Source organism: Quercus robur, chromosome 2, assembly GCF_932294415.1.
Source record: "Quercus robur chromosome 2, dhQueRobu3.1, whole genome shotgun sequence".
Classification (NCBI taxonomy): domain Eukaryota; kingdom Viridiplantae; phylum Streptophyta; class Magnoliopsida; order Fagales; family Fagaceae; genus Quercus; species Quercus robur.
The window spans coordinates 15,235,402-15,247,618 of NC_065535.1; the positions used below are offsets into that span (position 1 = coordinate 15,235,402).

The following is a 12,217-nucleotide window of genomic DNA, read 5'->3' on the forward strand; positions in this document are numbered from 1 at the left end:
CTAGTTGGTTACTTGCTGTATATTTTAATTTTGGAATCTCCTAGACGAAAATTGAAATGAAAGTGAAATTTCTCTGTTTTTTTTTCCCTCCTGACATGCAAGTGGACATTATTATTTTTTATTCTTGTCCTCTACTTGTATTTGAAGTCTCCAATCCATGGCATACGTTTTTGAGTTTTAGATTTCTTATGGTACTGAATTATTGGTGGTGGGTAGTGGCTCTGGTGTGGAAGTAACTTGAATTTATAAATATTTGTTCACTCTTACGTCAATCCTGTCAATTTTGCAGTATAATGGAGGCAGGTTTGCCCCCATTTTGATATACTATTCTGCTTATGCTGACTTCACCGCCTTTAGTTTCTGGGTTTTGTTTCGATACAAGCAATTTCCTACTGGTTGGTCGGTATATATTAGCACTCACATCAGTTTATTCAAAAAAAAAAAAAAAATTGTCTATTTTAAGGTAAGAACATATTTTTCTATTATTGATAATCACTTTTAAAAAACACCTACATCATATTATCTATTTTACACTATATTTTATTAAAATATTATTTCCTTTTAATTTTTTATTACTCTCTAAATAATATATTTGCATGTGAATAGTAATGTGTATATTACACTCTTATTGTAGCTTACATCTTATTTTATACAAGTTTACATAGATTAATGTGCAGTGGTGACTCTAGGAATTTTTTCTAGGGGGTCATTAAGAAACTTAAATTAAACAAAAATTTAATTTATAAAAAAAAAAAAAAAAACCTTAATATATTGAGTTATTGAAAACACACAAATACATGAAATTTTACAATTTCCTTCTACAAGTTTTCATATTTTGAAATTATCTCATGATAGTTTATTATCGGTTTTCATTATCTATTGTCAATATAAGTATGACCATTTTATTTTGTTAAGTTTGTATAATATTTTTGTTTTTATGCAATTGTGGTTATATATTTGTCATTTTTTATAAAAATATTTTAAACTAAATGAAAACACTCAACTCCACTTGCACTTTATAATTATTAACTCACACAACCACACTCATTCATCCATAAATAATACAATAAGTTGTTTGATTGTGAGATAAGCTGATATATGACCAAAGTGTGTAAGATTTAAAACAAAGCGTGCAAAAGTATTTTTAAAAGTATTATATTAGTAAAGCAATATTATATATATATATATATATATATATATATATATATATTCTTCAAGTCAGGGGGTTCATTTGAACCCCCTGAAATTAATGTGCAACCACCACCCTGCTAACGTGGGTGATTTTTAAAGTTGAATGTGCAAATTTTACCCCTTATTTTATTATACATTAACTGATGTGAGTGCTCAACTATTACGAGGTTGGTCACGGTGTCAATTTTCCAAGTATGATTACACTAAAAAATGGAAAGAAAAAAAAAAACTAAAACCAAAATGAAATTAATATTCTAATTCTGGCATGCTTGATAAATATTTTTCTTTTTTTTTTGAGAGCCATCATGCTGGACCAGGTAATTATTGGTCGCTTATTGAGTGGTTTACAAGGGTGCCTAATGGCAATTCTTAAAGCAAAGCACTAATGCTATCTTAGATCTTACAAATCTTCTCAAAAAGAAACCTTAGATCTTACAAAGAACATAGAATTATGCTCCCCACTTGCTGAAGAGTAAGGGCCCCACACACACCTTATGTCGATGCGTGGGAATAAATAATTATTTTGTATTGTAATATGATGTATAATTATTTGTCTAATTTTTTTTTGAAAATAATTTGTTCTCCCTAAAAACAATTTCTATTCGATCCAATTTGGTCCACTTGGTTAATTTCAGTCCTCCTTTAATCCATTTTAAACTAATTGGGTTTTAAATTGATTCTTGGCGAAAATACTATTTTGGTACTTATATTTTAGGGTTACAATTAATTTAGTTCCTACATTTTGATAGCAGTCAATTTATTCCATATTATTTTCAACTTACAATTAATTTTATCCATGCAATTAATTCACTTATGAAAAATGCCTACGTGTCATATCGTGTGCATTGTTGGCATACTTCACGCCTACATGACTTATAAAATAATATTAAACAAATTTAATCAAACATAAAAAAATTTCACATTAGCATTTATAAGAAATTATAATTTTTTAAAGGAAAAAATAATAAGAATCACACTTTCTTTTCTTTGCTTTTCTAGGCAACCAAACACAATACAAACATTTAAAAAAAAATTAAAAAAAAAAAAAACATTGTTCGGTGGGTTTGTTTTTCAATTGAAATTGCTGGGTTTGATTTTTATTAAAACCCAAAGTCCTCTCTCTTGGAAATACAGAAAGCCAAACTGAAAGGAATATAACCCAGAAACAGCTCCCAAAAGCTAAATCACATTGACCACAAATCAAGTAAATATCCAGATTTTATCCAAAAAAAAAAATCCAGATTAGAAATGGCCAAAAAAATAATAATAATAATAAACAGCAATTCCCATCGTGACCAGCGATTTGGGTTAGTTGGGGCCAATCTTTTTTCTTTTTTCTTTTTCATTTTCTCACGATTTCTCGGAAACCAAACGATGGGGAGAGCTTGAACCACCTGTTCCACTCTCTCTACCTTGCCACCGCCGCAATCTAACCACCGACGAGACCAAACCTCTGTAGCGCCGATCAGTCGTCGCATGACTCAACCACCCAACAAGGACTGCAGAAGTAGTCGCCATTGAGGATTTTCTTCAGGTCGTCGGAGATGCACCATTGGGTTGGAGTCCATTGCCACTGCTACTGTTAGGATTGGTGAAGGCAGAAGTGATGGGTTTCTTTTAATGATGAGTTGTAGCTGCTACTGGTGTCTGGTGATGAGTTTCATTTTGGGTTGGAGATGGGTTGTGGCTACTATTAGTGATGGTATTAAGAGTCTAAGTAAAATCCCACAGCATGTAGCAGCTACTGATAAGAGTCCACAGCATGTAGCAGCTACTGATGTGAGATGCATCAGCCAAGCTACAAGGGTAGCAGGCAGTGCAGCCAGTGGCGGAGCTAGAATTTGAGTTGAGGGGGGGCAAAACTTGTATAAGATATATGCATTTTATGCACATATATCTTATGTATTTAAAAAGAAAAAAAATAGAAACAACAAATATGTTAAGTAGCTAAGGTGATATTGTTCCATTAATGATTAGGAAAACAAGTATAAAATATATATACATATATTTCATTTTTCACAACTTCATCAGCAACCAAAACGAGTCAATTAAAAAAAAAAAAAAAAAACCAACAACTGTTCTCACCTTCAAAACTGAAAATAAAAATGATAGTATCAAAAAAAAAAAATTTTTTTTTTTTTTTTTGGGTGGGCTAGGGGGGGCAGTGGCCCCCCCTCAACCCCCCCTGGCTCCGCCTCTGAGTGCAGCAGTTGCTAATGACAAGTGTGTTGTTCAAGTCACGAAGGCAGCTGTTGCTGATAAGGAGTGCATCTCTCAGAGCACAAGGATTGCATCAAATGGTTTGATGAGCACAGAAGTATTGGAAATGCTTGAAGCTATGCCAGATCACGATTTCTTCATCTAATAGCATTAAAGCAGTTAGTTCCGCAAATCCAGGAGTCCTTTGCTCCTGGATTGCCACGTGTACAGATTCTAGAAGATTTCAAGTAACAGAATTTGGCGCCAATTGTAGGGCGGTTATGTTTACTGTGTATATAAAAACAGAGTATAGTGATGTATTATTCATTCATTCCATTTCTTGTAATTTTCTTCTCCATCAATGAAATGCTCTCAATTCTATTTAGATTCTCTAGTTTTTACATGGTATCAGAGCGACTAGCATAGTTAATACTGATTTCCTAGTCTTGATTCTTTGATTACAAAAGATTCTTGTTTACCAAACAGAAATCTCTTCGAGAAAATTCTTGAATTTTGATTCACAGAGATTTGATTAATCTGTGTTGGTACTGTATCTTAAAGAATCTTTTGTTTTCCTTTCAAATTTCATTAGAAGTTTCATTCAAGCTCGTGAATAGCATCAATGGCTTCTGGAGAAGGAAGTGACTCTGTTCCTGCGCACAATCAATCTACGCAGCAAATCCCTCAGTCCAACACAGAGACCAATTCTCCCAATCAATTTTTCCTTAGTGCTAGTGAGAATCTAGGAAATATCTTAGTCACTCAACCACTTTTGGGAATGAGGAACTATCAATCTTGGTCTAGGGCTATGGTTCTAGCATTAACCGCCAAGAAAAAGATAGGATTCGTGAATGGCAAAATTGCAAAACCTGAAGATGATTCTCCTCTGTACGAAGATTGGGAAAGCTGTAATACAATGGTGCTTTCTTGGTTGATCAACTCTATGCATGTTGATGTGTCAAGTGGTATCATGTATTGTGAGACTGCAAGGGAGATGTGGCTTGAGCTGCAATGTGTGTTTTCACAGGGAAATGGACCAAAGATTTATAATATTCAACAGGAAATCTCACAGATAACTCAGAGTCAATTATCAGTGACTGAGTATTACTCTAAATTCAAGAAGCTTTGGGATCAACTGATTCATTATGAGCCATTACCAGCTTGTACTTGTGGTGCAATGAAGATTCTAAGCATTACTCATGAGAAATCCTATGTAATGAGATTTTTAATGGGGCTCAATGAGAACTTTGAGACTGTGAGGAGTCACATTCTCATGCTTGAGCCATTTCCATCAATGAGCAAGGTGTATGCTTTGGTTCTTCAAGAAGAATCTCACAAAGGCATTGGTCATGGTTCTACCTTCACACCTAAACCTGATTCAGTGGCAATGTATGCCAACACCAGAGGGAATTATGGAAGTAAAGCTGGTCCTAAGAAGGAGAGGCCTTTGTGCACCCATTGCAACATGCTTGGACACATTGTGGACAAGTGTTACAAGCTGCATGGGTACCCACCGGGTTACAAACACAAAGGGAAGCTAAATTCCAATGCTAATCAAGTTTCATATCCTCAAGGCCAAGGTGTTGAAGTTTCTTCCAATGCATCTGCTCAATGTCCTATTTCTAAGGCACAATGTGAGCAATTGCTTGCCTTTTTCAATACGGGTACTGATCAAGGTACTAATCACCATGTTGCAACTGTGAGTACAAGTGCTGCTGTCTCTAACATGATTCCTAGAGCTTCTGGTGTACCTGCTGCAACTGGTGTACATCCTTCATCCATTTCACCTTCAGACAGTGCAGATTCCTCCTTTGTTGACACCATGACAGGTCAAAATTCATTGTTCCCTTTCACCCCTTCTTTTAAACATTCTATTTTTTCTGCCAAAGTAGTTGATAGAGAGATCTTTCATGCCACTAATTGGGTCATAGACACAGGGGCTACTGATCACATGGTGCATTCCATTACATGTTTTACTACTATCACTGCTACTTTAAACACTTTTGTTAATTTGCCCAATGGAGAAGTAGCTTCAGTCACTCATATTGGCATTGTGAAAATCTCAGAACATCTTACCCTTCATAATGTTCTATGTGTTCCATCCTTTAGCTTCAATCTTATTTCTGTCAGTCAGCTTGCCAAGTCCACTGTTTGTTGTCTTATTTTCTTTGGAAACCTATGCTTTATCCAGGACCTTGCTCATTGGAGCACATTTGGTCTGGGTAGAGAATGCAATGGACTTTACTTGTTGGACAAAGGCAGCATCTCCACACCTTCCATTGCAGCTTCTATTTCAGCTTCTGTACCTAGTTCACAGCTTCATATCTGGCACTCCAGATTGGGTCATCTGTCCAATGCCAAATTGGCATCAATTAAACCAAATGATGTACCTTGTTTCACTTCTATTGAGAATTTCACTTGTGACATTTGTCCCCTTGCTAAACAAAAACGTTTACCTTTCAATAAAAGTTCTCATTTTTCTAATTCTTGCTTTGAATTGATCCATTGTGATTTGTGGGGACCTTTCTCAATTCCTACTGTTGATCATTGCAAGTATTTTTTAACCATTGTTGATGATTACTGTAGGTGCACTTGGGTGTATTTATTAAAGCATAAATCTCAAACACAATCTGTTTTAGAACAGTTTTGCATAATGGTGGAAACTCAATTCTCTACGAAAGTTAAAACCTTAAGATCTGATAATGGTACTGAATTTTTCATGAAAGATTTCTTTGCAAAGAAGGGCATTTTGCATCATTTGAGCTGTGTTGAAACCCCACAACAAAATGCCATTGTTGAGAGGAAACATCAACACATCTTGAATGTGGCAAGAGCTCTCATGTTTCAATCCCATTTACCTTTGCATTTGTGGGGCCATGCTATTCTTGCAGCTGTTTATTTGATCAACAGAATCCCCTCATCTGCTTTATCAAACAAAATTCCTTTTGAAGTGTTATTTGGTCATCCACCTAGTTATGCACATTTAGAGGTGTTTGGTTGCTTATGCTTTGCCTCTACACTTTCTTCTCACAGATCCAAGTTTGCTCTTAGGGCTGTTAGATGTGTTTTCTTGGGATATCCTTTTGGGGTTAAAGGTTATAAAGTCCTTGATTTAGCCACTAATCGGGTGTTCCTCTCTAGAGATGTGGTTTTTCATGAACATTCCTTTCCTTTTGCCTCTACTTCAACTAATATTGCAGATCCTTTTGTTCCTGCTGCTGTTGAAGGTTCCTGCCCTGCTGATGTTGATGGTTTTGTTACTCCCATTAGCATACCTGATCTTGCTTCCTTAGATTTTGATGTTGTCTCACCTCCTTCTACTATTGTTCAGCCTCTCTCTAGTGTTTTACCTTCTAATGCTACTTCTTCTAGTCCTTTTTAGCTGCCTAATTCTGCGCAGGTGCCACATTCCTCTACACCAGTTGCTTTGGTTCCTCCTGTACCTCTTAGGAAGTCATCTAGAGACATCAGACCTCCTGCCTACCTGCAGGACTATGCTTGTACTGCTGTTGTAGCTGGTGCTCCTTATGATCTTGCTCAGTGCCTTACTTATTCCCATTTGGAACCTTGCTATCACTCGTACTTGCTGGCAGTCAGTTCTAGCCCCAAAGAACCTCACAGCTTTTCCCAAGCAGTTCAGGACCCACTTTGGAGGGCTGCCATGGACAAAGAAATCCAAGCCCTTGAGTTGAATCATACATGGGATATGACTCCTTTACCTCCTGGTAAGTCTCCCATTGGATGCAAATGGGTCTACAAAGTGAAGCTTAATCCTGATGGTAGTGTTGAGAGGCTTAAAGCCAGACTGGTTGCCAAGGGTTATACCCAAAGGGAAGGCCTTGATTTTCTTGAATCCTTCTCTCCTGTTGCTAAAACTGTTTCAGTGAGGGTCTTGCTTGCTCTTGCTGCTGTCAGGCAGTGGCCTTTGCACCAATTGGACATCAACAATGCATTTTTGCATGGAGATTTAGATGAAGAGGTCTATATGTCCTTGCCCCCTGGTTTTCACAGTAAGGGGGAGTGTGGTTCAGCCTCTTCCACTACTCCTAGGGTGTGTAAATTGGTTAAGTCCATTTATGGTTTAAGACAAGCCTCAAGGCAGTGGTACACCAAGCTGTCAGCAACTATAAAGGAGCTTGGTTTTGCTCAATCTCAGGCTGATCACTCCTTATTTGTGCACAGCAAAGGGTCTTTGTTCACTGCTCTACTGGTTTATGTTGATGATATGGTAATCACTGGCAATGATCATGCTTGTGTTGCTTCTCTCAAGTCTGTTTTAGATCAGAAGTTTGGTATTAAGGATTTGGGATCACTCAAGTATTTCTTGGGTTTAGAAATTGCAAGAAACAAGAGTGGAATCAGCTTATCTCAAAGGAAGTATGCTTTGGAAGTTCTTGAGGAAACGGGTATGACAGGCTGTAAACCAGTCCAAACTCCAATGGAACAACAACTCAAGTTGTCTAAAGACAGTGGAGACTTACTTACCAACTCAAGACAATATAGAAGACTCATTGGGAAACTTATGTACTTGACTCTAAGTAGGCCAGACATCACATATGCAGTGCATAGACTTAGCCAGTTCTTGGCACAACCTAGAGCACCACATATGAAAGCAGCCACTAGGATTCTTCAATACATTAAAGGAACACCTGGTCAAGGTGTTTTCTTCCCCACTAATTCTGATCTGCACCTCAAAGCATACTGTGATGCAGATTGGGTAGGCTGCCCTGACACAAGGAAGTCCTTAACAGGCTATTGTGTGTTTCTTGGTGATGCACTAGTATCTTGGAGGTCTAAGAAGCAAAGCATAGTGTCTAGGTTCAGTGCAGAGGCAGAGTATAGGTCTATGGCCACTACTACCTGTGAATTAACTTGGATTTTGCATTTACTACAGGATTTACACGTCAAACATGATCAGCCTGCATTAATGTACTGTGATAACCAGGCAGCACTTCATATAGCTGCTAATCCAGTATTCCATGAGAGGTCAAAGCATATAGAGGCAGATTGTCATGTTGTGAGGAACAAGATTCTTGAAGGTGCGCTTAAAACTTTCTATGTCTCAACAAAGGATCAGTTGGCAGATGTGTTCACCAAAGCATTATGAGTGGAAAGTTTTTCCAAACTGATCAGAAGGCTAGGTGTGATCAATATTTTTGCTTCTACAGTGACTTATCCTCATACAGGTTTGGAAGAGCAAAAGGCAAGAGCTGTGCTCTTGAGGGGGAGTATTAAGAGTCCAAGTAAAATCCCACAGCATGTAGCAGCTACTAATAAGAGTCCACAGCATGTAGCAGCTACTGATAAGAGTCCAAGTAAAATCCCACAGCATGTAGCAGCTACTGATGTGAGATGCATCAGCCAAGCTACAAGGGTAGCAGGCAGTGCAGCAGTTGCTAATGACAAGTGTGTTGTTCAAGCCACGAAGGCAGCTGTTGCTGATAAGGAGTGCATCTCTCAGAGCACAAGGATTGCATCAAATGGTTTGATGAGCACAGAAGTATTGGAAATGCTTGAAGCTATGCCAGATCACGATTTCTTCATCTAATAGCATTAAAGCAATTAGTTCCGCAAATCCAGGAGTCCTTTGCTCCTGGATTGCCACGTGTACAGATTCTAGAAGATTTCAAGTAACTGAATTTGGCGCCAATTGTAGGGCGGTTATGTTTACTGTGTATATAAAAACAGAGTATAGTGATGTATTATTCATTCATTCCATTTCTTGTAATTTTCTTCTCCATCAATGAAATGCTCTCAATTCTATTTAGATTCTCTAGTTTTTACAGATGGGTTTTGTTTTGAATTTCAATTCACAGGTCTGGACGTGATTTTCTGGGTTGTTTGTGGAGTTTTCAAGGAGGATGTTGTGTTTGTTTACCCAGAAAGTGGAAGAAAGAAAAGGAAAAAAAATGAATTAGAGATTGATTGCCAAGAAAGTGATTTAAAAAAAAAAAAGGAATAAATTCTATTTTTGTTTGTTTTTTTGGTTTTTTTTTTTTAATTATGTTGATGTGGCAATTTTTTATGTTAATTAAAAAAAAATTATTATTATTTTATGAGAAATGCTATGTCTACAATATTTTTACAACATTTTTACAACAAATCATAAGTGGCAGGTTGTTATTGGTTATTATTATTGGGGCAAAAAAGTAATTTTATTGATAGGTTCAAATTTGAATTAATAACAACTAACCAACTATGATTTGTTATAAATATATTATATATATTATAAAAATGTTATGAACATAAAATTTTTCTTATTTTATAAGACACTTAGGTGTGAGGTTTGTTAATTGTGCAGATCATTTGCGACGTTGGTATTTTTCGTTAAAAAGTTAATGGTAGAAATCGAATTAATTGTAAGTTAAAAATAACAGAGACTAAATTAACTACTATCAAAATGTAAAGGCCAAATTCACCATAACTCTAAAATATAAAAACCAGAATAATATTTTCGCATTGATTCTTTTTTGTAGGTTTTCTTTTCAAGTTTAGATCAAATTTTATTTTTTTTATTAATTTTTTTTTGGGTTAAAAAGTATGAAATTTTATTGTATTTTGACTGAACTTTTTAGTTTCGAGTTAAAATAAAAAAAGCATTAGAAATTAGAAATTAGAAATAAGAACCGTAAAAATGTAATAAAAATAATAAATATTCAAAAGTGTTATTTGGTCCACATTGGTTCTAATCGGTCTATTTTGTCTTCTTTGGTCCAATTTGACTCTATTCGATCCTATCTAGTCCATTCTGTGCACTAAAGTTCTATTCTTTTTTTTTTTTTTGAGAGAACACTAAAGTTCTATTCGGTCCATGCAATCTACGTTGGCTCTATTCAGTCCACATTGGTCTTATTCTATACACTTCAGTCCCATTCAATCCATTTTGGCTCTATTTGGTCCTATTTGGTTCATTCCATCCACTTTGATCCACTTCAGTCCATTCGATCAACTTTGGCCATATTCAGTCTATTTTGTCCACTGGTTCTATTCAGTCCATTCTGTCCACTTCAGTCCTATTCAGTCTACATTGGTCCCATTCAGTCCACTTCGGTCCACTATGGTCCTATTCAGTCCAGTCTGTCCATTTTGGTCATATTCTCTCTATTTGGTCCAATTCAGTCCATTCGAATCACTTCAGTTCATTTTGGTCCACTTTGATCTAGCACTTATACAATGGGAAAAGACATGTTTGGGTTGAAAGCACCTGAGCATATTAAGCATAACATTTATTATTGCTACGCATTTGTTAAACCGCATTAATTTAGTATTTTAGTCTACTTTGGTACGACTAAATTTAAGTGAAAGTCTTTTTAAATATAAATGCTATAGATATACAATTGTAATCTTTAGGGCAATTTTTTTTTTTTTTTTGTTTTAACGTCATTACATTTAAATAAATTTTATGAGGTTAATTATACATTTAAGCAAAATAAATAAATATATACATATATGTATGTATGTATAATTTTTATTTAAATAAATTATTCATTTTCTTAAAAGAGATTATCATAATAATCAAAACTCATATCAAACTTATACTAAATATGTATAATTTATTCTCTAAATTTTGTTGTAGAGAGAGAGAAACTACTTGTGATTGGGAACTAAAAAATACAACACCAAACCATATGAACTCAAAATAGAGTTTTAAAAATCACAATGATTCATCAATATAAAGTAGAGTTGATTCTCAAAAAAAAAAAAAAAAAAAAAAAGTAGAGTTGCAAGAAAAAATAAAAAATATAAAAGAAATAAAATAACCACTTTCCAAGAGAGAATGTGAGAGAGAATAATAAAAAATTTATAGAAAACAATATAAGAAGAAAAAAAGTATATAAAAAAAATAGTAATAAACACAAATTATCCAAGTAATGTTATATAGTAAAATAATATTATATTCTAATATACTATCTTTATAATACAACGAGTCTCATCACACATGCTTCGCGCGTGAGATGAAGCTTTCTTTCTTCGTTTTTTAGTGGTCGGAGCAAAAAAAAGAAATCTGTGATTTTTTATTTTATATATATAATTTTTATTTTTAGAATCTAATTTATAAGTGGATAAAGAAATTTGAAAATTAATAGGAAAGTGACCCTATTTTTTAGGCAATGTTTTAGTGGGAGTTAGCGTTGTATTTTTACCGGATAGTCCTTTGATTTTGTCTCTACTTAAACATAGGGATGTAGGGGTATTTTAGAACAAAAAAAAAATTCATTCCAAATAGGGGCAGCCCCTTAAATAATAGTATATACATATATGTATGTATGTATAATTTTTATTTAAATAAATTATTCATTCTCTTAAAAGAGACTAGCCTCTAAGCACGCGCGCAGAGGCTCTTCTATTTTTTTGGTAAGGGTTAATTTAGAACATTTATTATAATTTGGGATTACTACATTTTCCAATCACAAAAAAAAACCTAGGGGTGTGATGAGTGTCATGTGTGGAGAAATAATTTTCCAATCACACCCCTAGATTTTTTTGTGATGAAAAATTATTGTGATTGGAAAATTATTTCTCCACACATGACACTCATCACACTCCTAGGTTTTTTTTGTGATTGAAAAATATAGTAATCCCAAATTATAATAAATGCTCTAAATTAACTCTTACCCAAAAAATAGAAGAGCCTCTGAGCACGCGCGTGAACGCATGCTCAAAGGCTAGTATATATATATATATATTAAGATTCATTAACATAGTTTCATTTTTATCCACAAAAAAAAAAAAAAAAAAAAAAAAAAAAAAAAAACTTTAGTGAATGTTTATCAAAATCACAGCCAAGTTCACTTGAGTTGGTTTTATTTATTTTAAGGTGTTTTTG

The 12,217-nt window shown here is 34.8% G+C and overlaps 1 long non-coding RNA gene across 1 annotated transcript; it reads left to right on the forward strand.

Moving 5' to 3' along the window:
- Positions 1-2,238: 2,238 nt before the first annotated feature.
- Positions 2,239-3,775, forward strand: LOC126712567 (uncharacterized). Its single transcript, XR_007651130.1, has 2 exons — positions 2,239-3,016; positions 3,402-3,775. It is a non-coding gene; the product is annotated as an uncharacterized LOC126712567 (long non-coding RNA).
- Positions 3,776-12,217: the final 8,442 nt, after the last annotated feature.